We start from the raw sequence: 16,914 nt of genomic DNA on the forward strand, positions 1-16,914 counted from the left end.
GAGTAGCAGCATAAAGATCGGTGGTCCCAGAAGTATACAGCCCCCTTAATGGTTTGGAGCCATATTTACCGGTGGGAGGATTGATAACGGTGGTGAATAGTATCGGGAGGCGTGATCGTGGCTGTACTGATCTGGCTGTGCAGGAAGCTGAGCGCATCTGGAGGCAGAGTTGACAGAGAGGAGAGGCGGGAAGATGAGCATCATTGAGTACCCAGCAACTCCAGCCCTGTGAGTGTTTATGAGTGGTGATAGGTGGGTACCTGGGTGGTACTAGTCGTCAGCTGTAGCCTGATATTGAACCACAGGAAGCGAGAGGCAGCTCCTGGTTAGCGCTGCATAAACTGACTGGCGGCTATCAGTATCTACAGAGAGGAGGAATTGGTAGCATTATAAATAATTGATTACATGAGGAGGATAGCAGCGCCTGGTTCATTGAAGCTATCCATGGCATTTAGACTGTGAGGTGAAAGGACAGAGTTTAACACCGACAGAAAGGCGGCTATTACTTCTTTAGCTGGAATTATCTACATATTCTGCATTATAAACTTCATAATTACATCCCAGTAGCAGTGAGTTGGGGCAGTTTGGCCCAGTGCCGCAAAACTAATTGCCAAAATGGGAAGTGTACTTAGTCTAAAGCTGTATTAACATAGTCATACGAGACTTACAGCACTAGAGGTTATATTAAATTAAAGTACAGAAGAAGAGTGCAACTCAAAAGGGGAGTGAAAGGCCACTGGCACGCACCAGCAGGGAAAAACTTACCAGTACTGGGGGAGTTATAGCGGTGAAGTGCACCTCACCCTAGTGCTGAGATTAATTCACAGCTTATTCCTTAAATAATATGGCAAAACCACTAACATACCAGTGAACTGAGTAGGGAAAGACTCTCAATTTATGCCATCTGCTTAAGCTATTATCCTCAGTGACCAGACAGTGGTACGCCACTTAAGGGACTTCTGCCTAATAGACATCAGTGGGTAGATCGCCAACCCGGCAGCTGGTAGCACCTTTATCTGTTTATAATGGATACAAATACATCACTTTGAGGAACTGTCATATCTCATAGACGTCACCATCTCTTGTGCAAGCTTGACTAACTTTTGCAGTTTCGTCTGAATGACTCAAGTCAAGTTACATTGCTCTCTGCACAGGTATAGAAAGGGCCCCAACGGTACCATGTTTTTTCATACATCCAAATCCCGGGTCTATAGTCCTTCTGACTATAGGTGGAAAATATTACGATTTTTTGGGTTGTGCATGCAAGGGTATTATAATTAGTAAATACATATATATAATTGTTTAAGGAGTATTACGCAATCATTTCCAGTGGTACTGATTTCTACATTTGAACCAAGGATAGGAATAGTTAATAAGCTGATGTTATATAGTGTAATAGGTGTATATTAAACTGACATTATAAAACAAACCAATACTTACCCATTGAAGTGTATTCTTTGGCGAAGAAGTTACCTGACCCCATTGAACAAAACAAGAGACTTCAGGTAGGAAAAGGATGACTATATTGTGTTCCTACAGTTCAAAGGTCATCTTAGCTATCCCAAGCTAGCTAGGTACAATCCAACTAACCCATTACACTCATTGCTTGGGTGGAGGCACATTTTTGTTAAACCCATTCCTTTCAGGAAAAAAGGTGGGTTACACTGTATATATTGTGACAATGATCACACACACGGGGACTCAGATGAACACTTTCGGTGTTTATTTTGCACAGCAGGTCACCACATAGCAAGTTATGTCCATATACAGTTGGTATTACAGGCAGTAGCATACAGGCACCCTCAGCATAGCAGACTCTTGATAGGCTCCAGTGGTCTCTAGTCTAACACACACACCCCGGCCTATCACTCGGGTAGCTATTCCACCGTCGAGAGCAAGGCGACTCTGTCCTGGAAAGTGGAAACCCTTATATCAGGAAATCCCAGGTGCTGCTGATCGCACACCTGGGATTCTGCTACTGCTTCCAAAACCTGGTCTGGATCCTCCACATTACTTTCACATGGAAAACTGCTGTCTCTGCCACACTCCTCCCCCCTTAGCTTCAACCACCCTGGTGAAGCTACACTATTTTCAGGCGAGCTCTCTGCCTCGCCCACCCCTACCTGTGTCATCCGCTCAGGTACACAGCCTTCCACTACCTTCCAGAGGTCATCTACCTTGCCTTCTTCCTCCTCCCCTAGCTTCACCATAGGGTTGTTTGGAAGAACAGGAACTACAAACCTCCTGGAAAGTGCATCGGCATTGAGGTGCTGTTTCCCTGGACGATGCCTCACCTCAAACTTAAATGACTGTAAAGCCAAAAACCAACGGGTCTCACGAGCATTCACCTCTTTGTTTATATGCATCCACTGTAAGGGTGCGTGGTCTATGACCAACAAAAACTCTTGTCCCAACAAATAATACCTTAATGACTCAACTGCCCATTTAATGGACTTGGATAGGACTGACCTAATCCTGTCTCAGAGGCTTCCGTTTGTAACACAAATTGCTTTTTAAAGTCAGGAGCTTGCAAGACAGACTCAGTACACAAAGCTCGCCTTAAATCCTGCCAAGCAGTTTCCACTGGTTTAGACCACGTTATCTTCTCTGGAACTAGTTTTTTAAGACATTCGGTTAGTGGAGCCGCTCTAGCGGCGAAATCTCGAATGAACCTGCGATAATATCCAACCAAACCGAGAAATGTCCTAAATTGTGATTTACATTTTTAATCCCGGCATGCTCCTGCTAGCTTTATCAAGTTGCCCTTCCTTTGCCCAGGGAACTGTAGAGAGCAGTGCCAACCCTGTACTGCATGGGGGCAATGTCTAATAGGGGCCGTGTCCATGTCCCCTAGAAAAAAATACATAAAAAAATAAAAAAAGTAATTGCAGGACTGTGACGCTCCACAGGGGGGTGCTGTTCAGAACAGGTGGTGGGGCATGCAGGGGAGGGGGAGGCATCTTAACTTGCTTGATCTAGGAAGTGGGTCCCTTCATGGCCATCACCATCTTCCCAGTGATAATCGGGAAGACGGCACATGTGCGCTAGAGAGCAAAGACTCTGGCACAGTCTGGCGCCATCTTCCTGTAGTTGTCACTGGGATGATGATGCTTCTAAGGTGGAGGGACCCGCTTTCCAAACCAATGTAAGTATCTTCGGGGGAGGGGGTTGCAGAGGACCCAGGCTTCCACCAGACCCATCCAGCAAGCCTCCTTTCTCTTTGATCGGCCTGTCATCTATTTAGACACAGACTAATCACAGAACCTGACTTTCAGTCTCTGCTCTGCCTGTCAGCATTTCTAATTATAGATAGGCCCTGTACATAACCAGATAAGACATCACTTCCGGGTTTTTGTAACCAGAAGTGATGCGCAGGATGTTTCATTGACACCACACAGTCTACTTCCTCCTTCCTGTGATTGGCTCTAATCTTGAGCCCACCCCCCTTTTTGCCTTAAATAGACTGTCTTCCACCACTACCTCACACAGTGAACAAGCCACCTTCAGGTGAAACGGCCGTCTGTGTTAAGTGGTGCTGAACAGTGCACGGTTATGTCCACCCACCTCCTGGTATCGTATAATTGATTTAAAATAATCTTTTTTGTCATCTAATGATTTAGGGGGTAATTCCAAGTTGATCGCAGCAGGAAATGTTTTAGCAGTTGGGCAAAACCATGTGCACTGCAGGTGTGGCAGATATAACATGTGCAGAGAGAGTTAGATTTGGTGGGTTATTTTATTTCTGTGCAGGGTAAATACTGGCTGCTTTATTTTTACACTGCAAATTAGATTGCAGATTGAACACAGCCCACCCAAATCTAACTCTCTCTGCACATGTTATATCTGCCTCCCCTGCAGTGCACATGGTTTTGCCCAGTTGCTAACAGAATTCCTGCTGCGATCAACTTGGAATTACCCCCTTAATATTTGCTAAATCTGCTACCTACTTTTTACATGGTTGAGGCATCTAAGGCCTCTTGATGTGCTTTCTCTCCCATTCTTATATTTTAATCATTGAAATATAAATCATATTCACTATATTTGTTTTTGAGATATCTCCAATAATCTGTTTTTGTAGCATCCTAGGGGCATCATCACTACTATTAGGACTAAGAATATACAATATCTGAATTCAAATGCTGCATCTTTATAAGAAACTTTAAGATATCTGTGTAATTTCACACCAATTTTCAATAGGCTCAGATAACCCGCCTCTCTCATCCACTGTCTGCTATATTCATTTATATGACAGTGGACAGCAGAAGACGGGCCCTGAACCTATATGTTTCCTATATCTTGCTTTTTCAGTACCCTCTCATCCTGACGCCAGTCTAATATCTTCTCTGCAATGCTAAAAGTATCAGAGAGACTGTGCGCAATAATGGACAGCAGAAGTACTCTATCTGGTATGTGCCATTAACCGTACACTCTCTCATTCACAATCTATGTGATATTACTGCCATATTTCACTGGTTACGCCCAATCTCGCCTGATCTTGGAAGCTAAGCAGTGAATAGCCTGATTAGTACCTAGATGGGAGACTTCTAGGGAATATTAGGTGCAGTAATAAATACCTCTGTATTCATGTGAAAAGCAGATGTGTTTGGAGCAACCTTTGACCCTTACCAATTTCATACCTACATTCCCTTCTTCTTATTTCAACCATTTTTTCTGATCCTGCACTCATTTAGAGCTTTTTGCACACTGCATTTGCTGATCAAAAATTTAGTAATAAGCAGATTAACCGATACCAGGACACACCATTACAATAGGCATTGGTGGATGAACGTAAAATTGGTTAAGAATTCTTGATATCCATTGCCTATGTACCAGATGTTAAAGAATTTATTATTTTATGCGGAAATTAAATTCTAAATATTTTCATCTCTGGTGTCACTGTCACCGTAATTAGCAATTGGAGCACTGTCACTCCTAATTATTATTTTTTAAGTGAGAATCATTTGATTTTCTCCTTAAATATTATACAGTATATATTACATGTGTGTTTATCTGTGTACCATAATTTTATCTTACTTTGATTAAAAGTTAAGTTTTAGTTTTTTTCAAGCGTGCCCCAACACAGAGTCTCTCTTTTTTCTTTTGCAACTTTAATCTGCCTGTCAGCATGTAGGAAAGGCAGAGCAGGAGTAGGGTAGACTGAAGATGACGTTATTGTCACAAGTCTCCCTCAGTTGTGTTTTTACATTTTGATTTGGTAAATGTAAGCAGATCTGCTTAGTAAATCATGCTAATTGAAGGGCCTGGATTATAATTCTGTTAATTCTCTTTGAGTAGCGCATTCATACATTTGACTTGAGTGATGCTTAAATGTGAAAAGGGTGTGAAAACACCTGTTTTCACATTATTTAGCAACTGAAAACTATAGATAAATATGCCCTATTATGTATACTGTAGAAATATTCTTGTTAGATAACACATTACCTAGTCTCTTTGATGGTACTAGCAGTTATGTTCTAAGAGTTCAGTAGAGGTGCCATTGTTTCTCTCCCCATAACAAGAATGCAGTAATGTAGGTGTAGTTTTCTTCTCATAGCTTGGGAAAATGGTCTGATAACAAAAGTAGTATTGTTATATTAACAGCTTGGGAAATATCCAAAGATAAAAATATACTGAAGGGGCAGAGGAAGCAGATTTAGGGGGAAGATTTATCAAATTTCAGAGGGAGATAAAATGAAGAGAGATAAAGTACCAACCAATCAGCTCCTAATTGTCATTTTTATAGCACTGCCTGTAACATGACAGATAGAAGCTGATTGGTTTGTACTTTAGCTCCCTCCAATATTTTATTAATCTCCCTTTTTTTTACCTCAGACGTTTCCCACAGTTACCACAGAGATAGTATAAATCTGTTCCACCATGTGAGACACAATTCACTAAAGGATATGTTGCAGCTGGTATCCGTTCACATGGTCGACCATGTTATGGTCGACAGTCATTAGGTCGACCACTATTGGTCGACATTGACATGGTCGACATGGACACATGGTCGACACATGAAATGTCGACACATGAAAAGGTCGACATTAGTTTTTTAACTTTTTTTTCTTTTGGGGAACTTTTCCATACTTTACGATCCACATGGACTACGATTGGAACGGTAAAGTGTGCCGAGCGAAGCAGTAGCGGAGCGAAGGCACCATGCCCGAAGCATGGCGAGCGAAGCGAGCCATGCGAGGGGACGCGGTGCACTAATTGGGGTTCCCAGTCACTTTACGCAAAAAACGACACCAAAAAAAGTAAAAAAACTCATGTCGACCTTTTCATATGTCGACCTTTCATGTGTCGACCATTTTCATGTGTCGACCATGTGTCCATGTCGACCATGTCAATGTCGACCAATAGTGGTCGACCTAATGACTGTCGACCATAACATGGTCGACCATTCATACCGGAACCGTTGCAGCTAGAGTCTGTGTAAGTGGTCTGATACCTGCTGGGAGAGCTCTGGTGCTCCTCATTAGAGACCATTGAGTGCTTGGTGTACAGAACTTTGTTTCACTACTGCCATTATATTATGTTTTGACAGCCACACCTATGAATTGTGGAGAGAACAAAGTATATAAAGTGTGTGGCAGTGCCTGTCCTACAAACTGCAGCCACTACAACGTAACGCCTCCCTGTAAGAAGAACTGTGCCGCAGGCTGTTTCTGCAAGGAAGGCTTCCTACCGGATGATCAGGGAATCTGCGTGCTGAAGGAACTTTGTGAGTCCTGTAAAGGGAACACCACATACGCCAGCTGCGGCAGCATGTGTGCCCCTAAATGTAACATCATCCCTGAAAAAAGAGCAGCAAAGTGCATGCAGATATGCGATACAGGTTGTGTCTGTAAGTCAGGATATTCGAAAGTGAATGAGACGACCTGTGTGCTTCCCCAGGAATGTCCTGCCAAGAAACCATAGCAATAAAGAATACTGAATTACTATGAGCCCAAGGCCTGTGTCTTTCTAATCTCTGTCTCCTACTAATGCTGTTTCTTAAGGGACCTACACACCTGCCGAGGTGCCCGACGGCCGATACGGAAGACCCAGCGGCGGGGGGGTGGGTTGGGGGGTGACGGGGGGAGGGAAGTTTTTTCACTCCCTGACATCAGCCGGCCCCATAGCCCTGCATGCTAATATGGATGATATTGTCCACACTGGCTTGCAGGTATAAACGAGCCGGCACCAAAGATGAACGACCGTGGGGCCGTGCATCATTCATCGTTGGTTCCTACACACTGAAAGATATGAACGATTTCTCATTCATTAATGAATGAGATTGTTCATATCGGCTGCACACATCGGCCAGTGTGTAGGGCCCATTACAAAGTGACCTTTCAAATTCTTATTCATATTGGTTACAGCTGTTACAGATAAGTATTGGTCAGTAGGTGGCCAACTCCAGACATTCCCATGGCTCTTGTAAGTCAGTCCCTGCAGGTGTGGCTCTAACTCCCCCACTTTCCTCCCCTCATTCCGTAATTACTCTGCCAGTGTTCCCGGTAGTGTCGTTACAAGGCTTTGTAACACATATATATGACTTATGAAGTTGCAGTATACATGTCAATCCAGTAGATGGCACACCAAGACAAATACTACATATCATAAAGACGCAGATCATGTTACTTGCATACCTTTCAGTGTTAAGCTGGCCATACATTAGGACGACCAGCATCCGATCCGATTCCTCATACGATTCCCCTTTAATCCCCCGTGGAATCCAGTGCACATGATTTGGCTTTTTATTTTTTGCATAAGATGAATCATAAGATCTATCGTACGATTGTATGCCTCACCTAGCACGTGATCACAAACCAAAAAAAGTCATTTAAAGGGACACTGGTCGTAAGCACATCATACGATGTGCACAGTGGCGGATCTTGCCACGGGCAAGCAGGACTTTTGCCCGGGGCGCCGCCTTCCGGAGGGCGCCGGCGCCATCCGGAGGGCGCCGCACCATGGCAAGATCCTCCACTGTCAGTGTGCGCCCCAGCAGTGTCCCCCCGCTGTGCCCCCCCTCCCGCTGAGAGAAGGGAACCAGACGCTACGCGACTGGTTTCCCTTCGTGGCGCTGGTCCTCCCCCGCTCTGAAGGGAATCAGACGCTAAGCGTCTAGTTTCCCTTCATGGAGAGGACCTTTGGTGTGCGGTGCGCGATGACGTCATCGCGCACCGCACAGCATTGTGGCATAGACGCTAGGGGTCATAATTGACCTCTAGTGCCTATGCTGTGTTAAGGGAGAGACGTCATGACTGACGTCTCTCCCATTGATCCGAGGAGAAGAGCGGCGCCGGTCTGCAGGGCCTGGAAACAGGAGCGGGGTACAGTAAGTATACTTTTTTTTTTCTTCTTTTTTTTTCCAGCGGCGCTACAAATGGGGGGCGTGACTGACCACGCCCCCATGTTAAGCCACACCCCTAACTTTTGCCCGGGGCGCCGCAAGGGCAAGAACCGGCCCTGGATGTGCATACAATTATAACGGATAATATGGGCTGCACGAATGATCATTTGACGCGACATTCGATCAACGGGGACGCGCATCGCAATGTAAGCCTACCAAAAACACATATACGGTGTGCACACAATGCATTATACACGTTGAAATCTTTCATTCTTATCCGATATCGTCCTAATGTTTTGCCAGCATATCTGTTGGTTCAATCGCAACACATTTGGGAACTACAAGATGATACTTGTTTGACTAAAGTGAACATAGACTGGACCGTGAGATTGATTGCCCCTTGAATTGGATTTTGTGGTTTATATAAAAATAATAGAAAACTATGGATTATTGGTTAGCAGTGTACTGTCACAGGGGCAAATGCTCAAGGCTGCAGGGGTAGATCTCATGACCAGCTGTTTGTGATTGTGCAAAAGAAAATAAATACATACATAAATTACATATATATATATATATATATATATATATAATGCAGTGATCCCGGCACTCCTCTTAAATGAAATAGATGCTGCGGTGCCCTCCTGGAGGTGTGACCTCTGTATATAATGTGAAGAAAGAGGCGGCACTCGAACAGACTTCTTTGCAAACAAGTATAGTGGTCAGTTTATTCCGACATGTTTCGGGGTAATCACCCCTTCCTCAAGGCCATAATAACCCAAACTGAGCCAATGTACCTACATATATACAGACACAGACAAACAATCAAACATAGAATGTTACTCACCTGCTCCACGGCGCCATTCTGACCATCCGGACGCCCAGCAGCTCTCCCGCGTCGCTCTCCGGTGACGTCATCAAGCAATGCCAGGGACCGGTTTCCATGGTAACCTCCGGCCAAGTTCTCTGCTCACTCAGGATACTGCTGCGGGCATCGCGCTGCTGGCCCGTGACATCATATGGCGGCGCGGGGCAGGGCGGTGTCTAAGCAACCATCTACAACAAAGTAGTATAAGTCTTTTGTATGTATGTTCAGTTATTACACTTCACTGATTGTTTTTTGTTTTTTGTTGTAGATGGTTGCGCTGCTGGGCATCCGGATGGTCAGAATGGCGCCGTGGAGCAGGTGAGTAACATTCTACGTTTGATTGTTCGTCTGTGTCTGTATATATGTAGGTAAATTGGCCCAGTTTGGGTTATTATGGCCCTGAGGACGGGGTGATTACCCCGAAACATGTCAGAATAAACTGACCACGATACTTGTTTGCAAAGAAGTCTGTTCGAGTGCAGCCTCTTTTTTCACATTATATATATATATATATATATATATATATATATATATATATATAATCCTGAATGGTCCACACTCTCATCATAATAGTGATAAATGCTGGGGTGTCTGTCCAATAGGACAAAAAAAAAATCCTCATTGATATAACAATAAGTCCAGAGGTGCACTCACCAGTCTTCATAAACGCTTATTTAATTCACACCACAGTCAGAGGTAGTTTATGACATCAGTGTTTTGGTGATATATACATACACATATATATATATATATATATACACACACACACACACACACACACACACACACACACACATACACATATATATATATATATATATATATATATATATATGTAATACCCTGCTATGCAAGATACTACTTTATATCTGACACTGTGCAGTGCACTACAACGCATTTCTGTCATTTCACAGGCAGATAATTCCCAACAATCTCTGTGTCATGCCGCCGCGGCCGCTTCGCTTACCCCTCCGGGTGCGCTGGGCTTCCTGGCGGCCGTCCCCGCTGGTGGTCCCCGGCTCCTGTTGCTCTGTCGGCGCTGGTCCCGGCGGATGTCCAGGGGACGGGCGTCGCGGGTGTGCCTGGCGTCCCCGGGGGTCAGATGGGCGGGTGACGTCATCGGCGCTCTCCGCCAATCGGAGAGAGGCGGGAAGTTTAAATTCAGACGCCGGGCAGAGCTCCGGTGCCTGAGTATCATCAATTCTGCTGTCAGAAGCTGTGATCTCGAGCTCCCACATTCCTGCGGTCTCCGTGCCTCCAAGCACTTCCGTGCTTCCAAGCATCTCCGTGCCTCCAAGCACTTCCGTGCCTCCAAGCATCTCCGTGCCTCCAAGCACCTCCGTGCCTCCAAGCACTTCCGTGCCTCCAAGCACCTCCGTGCCTCCAAGCATCTCCGTGCCTCCAAGCACTTCCGTGCCTCCAAGCACTTCCGTGCCTCCAAGCATCTCCGTGCCTTCAAGCACTTCCGTGCCTCCAAGTACCTCCGTGCCTCCAAGCACCTCCGTGCTTCCAAGGGCCCAAGCGCCTCCACGCACCTCCGTGCCTCAATACCTGTGCCCCCAGCACCTCAGTGCCTCCAGCACCTCTGTGTCTCAACACTCAGCACCTCTGTGCCTCAGCACTCAGCATCGCTGTGCCTCCGGCACTTTCGTGCCTCAATACCTGTGCCTCCAGCATCTCAGTGCCTCAGCATTCAGCATCTTTACAAGTCTTGTCTTTCAGGAGACCTTCAAGCATTCCTCCGTGCCTCCTGCCTGCCGTCTTAATCCTGTAGGAGGAAGACCTACATCCGGCCATCTCTACTGCGACCCAGGTCACCGGAAGAAACCCAGAGTCCACAACACTTTCCAATCAGGTCAGTGATAGTATACTCAGGCCACATGGACCCGGGGAATCGGAACACAGAGTCGAGCGCCATCCAAAGTTTGGCTTCCCGAGTTCAGTCTCAAGAGGCGACACAGGGTCAGGTGATGCAATATCTCCAGGAACTGTCCGGCCGATTGGATCAAATCCAAGCATCCTTAGCCTCCGCAATTCCGGCTCCAGCATCCGTAACTGCTTCAGTTGCTGTTTCCAGTAATGTCCAACCTCCGGCCGGTACCAGGTCACGTCTTCAGCTTCCTACTCCTTCCCGCTACAATGGGAACCCAAAGAATTGCCGTGGTTTTTTAAATCAGTGCGAGGTGCACTTCGAGCTGCTCGCTCATAACTTCCCTACGGATCGCTCTAAGGTAGCGTATATCATTTCCCTGCTTGAGGGATCAGCGTTGGATTGGGTGTCTCCATTGTGGGAACGATCTGATCCCGTGGTTTCCAATTACACCAACTTCATCACGTCCTTTCGAAGAATCTTCGACGAACCCGGCAGGATGACCACTGCTTCTTCCGATTTGCTCCGTGTTCGTCAGGGCTCCCGTTCCGTGGGTCAGTACGTGGTTCATTTCCAGACCATTGCCTCTGAATTACGCTGGAATAATGATGCCCTGAGAGCTGCCTTCTGGAACGGTCTCTCCGATCGGCTGAAAGATGAACTGGTTACAAGGGATCTGCCGGATCCATTAGAAGAGTTGATTTCCCTTTGCGTCAAGGTGGATCTTCGGATGCAGGAGCGTGGAAGAGAACATAGCCGTTCAGATCGTTCCAGGTTCCGGAATCCTACTCCTAGACCGATGGCTATGCCTAGCTCGGACGAGCCCATGCAAATTAACCGATCCCGACTGTCTCCGGAAGAACGACAGCGTCGTCGTGAGGGTAAACTTTGCCTTTACTGTGGAGCCGCAGATCACTTTCTCAAGTTTTGTAAATCCCGTCCGGGAAACGGGCAGGCCTAGCTTGTTCCGGAGGAGTCAAGCTGGGGGTTACGACAAAATCTTCTCCAATTTTGGACTGTTTGCTTCCTGTAACTCTAGTCACCGAATCAGCCTCCAAGTCTTGTGAAGCCCTGTTGGATTCCGGGGCTGCGGGGAACTTCGTTTCTTCCTCCTGTGTCCAAAGCATGGGTTTAAACTTACGGCCTATCGAGCGGCCTATTTCGTTGATGGCTATCAACGGGACTAGAATTTCCAAGGGTCTCATAATGTGGCGCACGGAGCCAGTTAAGCTGCAGGTCGGGGCTCTACATCAAGAAAGTCTGGAACTCTTGGTGATCTAAGAAATGCACCATGATCTGGTCCTTGGAATGCCTTGGCTAAAAATTCATAATCCTCACATTGACTGGAAGTCTTCACAAATTCTGTCCTGGAGTTCCTTTTGTCACGCTAATTGTCTCACTCCTGTTTGTCCGCTCCGTGTCTCTTCCAAGACGGATGAAGAGCATATTCCGGAGGCGTATCAAGGGTACAAGGATGTGTTTTCGGAACAAGCAGCTGATCTGTTACCACCTCATAGGCCTTGGGACTGCCCTATTGACCTTGTCCCAGGGAAGACGCCACCTCGTGGTTGCACATATCCCCTATCACTTCCCGAGACTCAAGCTATGTCAGAATATATTAAGTCCAATCTGCTCAAGGGATTTATTCGCCCCTCTTCCTCCCCTGCTGGAGCGGGCTTCTTTTTCGTGAAGAAGAAGGACGGGGGGGTTGAGACCATGTATCGACTACCGCGGCTTAAACGATATCACTATCAAGAATAAATACCCCTTGCCACTAATCACAGAGTTATTTGATAGGGTTCGTGGTGCCCGCGTTTTCTCCAAACTCGACTTGAGGGGAGCTTATAATCTTATACGCATCCGAGAAGGGGATGAATGGAAGACTGCCTTCAATACCCGAGATGGGCATTACGAATACTTGGTGATGCCGTTCGGTCTTAGTAATGCTCCTGCTGTTTTCCAGGCATTCGTCAAAGAAATCTTCCGAGACATGTTATATCAGAGTGTTGTGGTATATATGGACGACATACTGATTTTTTCCAAGAATCTTGTTGAACACAGGACTCAAGTCAAAGAAGTGCTCCACCGTTTACGAGAGAATCATCTCTATGCTAAGCTTTCCAAATGTACCTTTGAAGTAACATCAATTCCGTTCCTCGGTTATATCATCTCGGGGACGGAGCTTCGCATGGATCCGGAAAAGCTTTCTGCCATTCGTGACTGGACTCAGCCTCTCTCTTTGAAAGCAATACAAAGGTTCCTGGGCTTTGCAAATTACTACAGGAAATTCGTTAGAGGTTTCTCCACCATTGTCGCGCCCATTACTGCCCTGATAAGAAAGGGCTCTAATCCGAGTTTGTGGCGTCCCGAAGCCATTGAGGCATTTTCCCACTTGGAGTTAGCTTTCATGGCTGCTCCAGTTCTCCAACAACCAAATTTCGATGAACCTTTCTTCCTAGAGGTTGACGCATCTTTAGTCGGGGTTGGGGCCGTTCTCTCTCAGTACTCCTCTGATAAGAAGTTACATCCGTGTGGCTTCCACTCTCGTAAATTCTCTCCGGCCGAACGAAATTACACTATTGGAGACCAGGAACTTTTGGCAATTAAATCCGCCTTGGAAGAGTGGAGATACCTCTTGGAAGGGGCTAAACATGTGTTTACCATTTACACGGATCACAAAAATTTGCTGTACATCAAATCCGCACAATGCTTGAATCCTCGCCAAGTGAGATGGGCACTTTTCTTTACTCGATTTTCTTTTGTTATCAAGTACCGGGCCGGGACTCTCAATATTAAAGCAGATGCGCTGTCCCGTTAACAAGTTTCCACAGACGAGGACGAATCTTTTGAGCGGAGTTTAATTCTAAATCCAGTTTCTGTCTCCGCTGCTTTAACTACTCCAGCTCCTCCTCCTGGAAGAATGTCCGTACCAGCTAGATTCCGGCCAAGAATATTACAGTGGGTCCATAACTCCAAGTTTTCCGGTCATCCCGGTGCCCAGAAGATGTACAAGTTTCTGCAAAGGTCTTACTGGTGGAACACCATGAGGAAGGATGTACAGGATTACGTTAATTCTTGTCCACAGTGTACACAACATGAATCTCCTCGCCTGCCTCCTGCTGGGTTACTTCGTCCTTTGCCTATCCCTGTGAGACCCTGGACTCACATTTCCATGGACTTCATCACTGACTTGCCCTGTTCCAAGGGTTGCAACACCGTCTGGGTAATCGTTGACCGTTTTTCGAAGATGGCACACTTCGTGCCTTTGACTGGTCTACCGACATCTCCGAAACTAGCTCTACTGTTCATCCAAGAACATTTTCGGTTGCATGGGTTGCCACAAGAAATAGTCTCTGACCGTGGGGTACAGTTCACTGCAAGGTTTTGGAAAGCCCTCTGTTCGAACCTACAGATTAAACTTAAGTTTTCATCCGCTTATCATCCCCAAACGAATGGTCAAACGGAAGGAGTCAATCAAGATCTAGAGACTTTCCTTCGTCTTTATCTCTCCCCTTCACAGGACAACTGGGAGAAGTTGTTGCCTTGGGCGGAGTTTGCCCATAACCATTTGTTTCATTCTTCCACTGGGGAATCTCCATTCTTCGTCAACTACGGGTTCCATCCACGTGTTCCAGAATTACCAAGCCTTCTGACAGAAGAGGTTCCAGCTGTAACGTCCACTCTACGACACTTCGGACAAATTTGGAGTAAGATTCATGCTAATCTTAAGAAGGTTTCAGTCCGGTACAAGTTCTTCGCAGATAAGAAACGGCGAGCCGCTCCTCAATACAAGGTTGGTGACAGGGTTTGGCTGTCCACACGTAATCTCCGGTTAAAGGTGCCCACCATGAAGTTTGCTCCAAGATTCATCGGTCCTTACCCTGTGCTACAAGTCCTGAATCCTGTGGTCTGTAAGCTGGGTTTGCCTTCTCACCTACGTATACCTAATGCCTTCCATGTTTCTCTTCTTCGTCCTCTCGTCCTTAATCGTTTTCATTCAAAGGCCTCTAGCCCCACCTCAATGGAGACTGAAACAGGGACAGACTTCGAGATCAAAACTATTCTAGACTCTCGTTACTATCACAAGGGTTTACAATATTTGGTGGAATGGAAGGGTTATGGACCTGAAGAAAGAAGTTGGATAAAGGCTTCTGAGGTCACCGCTCCCCGACTAATTCGGATCTTTCATTCCAGACACCCAACTAAACCAGGAAAGTGTCCTGAGGCCACTCCTAGAGGAGGGGGTACTGTCATGCCGCCGCGGCCGCTGCGCTTACCCCTCCGGGTGCGCTGGGCTTCCTGGCAGCCGTCCCCGCTGGTGGTCCCCGGCTCCTGTTGCTCTGTCGGCGCTGGTCCCGGCGGATGTCCGGGGGACGGGCGTCGCGGGTGCGCCTGGCGTCCCCGGGGGTCAGATGGGCGGGTGACGTCATCGGCGCTCTCCGCCAATCAGAGAGAGGCGGGAAGTTTAAATTCAGACACCGGGCAGAGCTCCGGTGCCCGAGTATCATCAATTCTGCTGTCAGAAGCTGTGATCTCCCGAGCTCCCACGTTCCTGCGGTCTCCGTGCTTCCAAGCATCTCCGTGCCTCCAAGCATCTCCGTGCCTCCAAGCATCTCTGTGCCTCCAAGCACCTCCGTGCCTCCAAGCACTTCCGTGCCTCCAAGCATCTCTATGCCTCCAAGCACCTCCGTGCCTCCAAGCACTTCTGTGCCTCCAAGCACCTCCGTGCCTCCAAGCACTTCCGTGCCTCCAAGCATCTCCGTGCCTCCAAGCACCTCCGTGCCTCCAAGCACCTCCGTGCCTCCAAGCACCTCCGTGCTTCCAAGCGCCCAAGCGCCTCCACGCACCTCCGTGCCTCAATACCTGTGCCCCCAGCACCTCAGTGCCTCCAGCACCTCTGTGCCTCAGCACTCAACACCTCAGTGCCTCCAGCACCTCTGTGCCTCAGCACTCAGCATCGCTGTGCCTCCGGCACTTCTGTGCCTCAATACCTGTGCCTCCAGCATCTCAGTGCCTCAGCATTCAGCATCTTTACAAGTCTTGTCTTTCAGGAGACCTTCAAGCATTCCTCCGTGCCTCCTGCCTGCCGTCTTAATCCTGTATGAGGAAGACCTACATCCGGCCATCTCTACTGCGACCCAGTAGCGGTTCCTCTTCCCGGTCACCGGAAGAAGCCCCGAGTCCACAACACTTTCCAATCAGGTCAGTGATACTCTGCAGCTGCTCAAGAGGTCAGGAGGTGGTCACATGACCAATGTCAGGTGTGGCAGTTGGTGAAGTTTAGGCGGACATCTTAGGGAGAGCACGGTGGCTGGACTGGTGTGAGGAGGTGCTGCGCAGGTTTCCTGTAAAAGCCACTGTCCCCGTGACTGGAGTTAGAGAAATTGCAACCAGAGAGCAGTGGGGGCCTCCCGCAGCATATCTACAGCTTCCAGTGATCACAGCTGACATGGGAGTGTGGTGATGTAGCTCCCATCCCCTATAGGGGCAGACTGGAGGCAGTTCCCAGCCTGAGAAAGGGGGCAGTGCGTCAGTGAACACAGTGAACAGGAGCTGGTGAGCAAACACTGAGTACATTGCACCTTTCAGATCCAGGAACCCTTACTAAGAATATTCTGTCGGCAGTTTACCCTCTCCTTGCTGCAGCTGTTGTTAAATCATTTAGCATTACAGACTTACAGTTTAGAGGCTGTGAAAAGAGGACAGCATACGTGCCTATACTTATTTATGCATGCCACGATCATACACTCAGTATCAGCTGCCACGCTTCTAGAGAGTCCAAGGAAAGTCATTTCATCTGTAACAGTTATATTTTAGCGGCCAACACAGTGGTATGGA

At 47.2% G+C, this 16,914-nt stretch overlaps 1 pseudogene; it reads left to right on the top strand.

Moving 5' to 3' along the window:
- The first annotated feature begins 4,451 nt into the window (after positions 1-4,451).
- LOC134967592 (5S ribosomal RNA) lies at positions 4,452-4,570 on the top strand (annotated as a pseudogene).
- The last annotated feature ends 12,344 nt before the right edge of the window (positions 4,571-16,914 follow it).

Source organism: Pseudophryne corroboree, chromosome 10 (assembly GCF_028390025.1).
Source record: "Pseudophryne corroboree isolate aPseCor3 chromosome 10, aPseCor3.hap2, whole genome shotgun sequence".
Lineage (NCBI taxonomy): Eukaryota > Metazoa > Chordata > Amphibia > Anura > Myobatrachidae > Pseudophryne > Pseudophryne corroboree.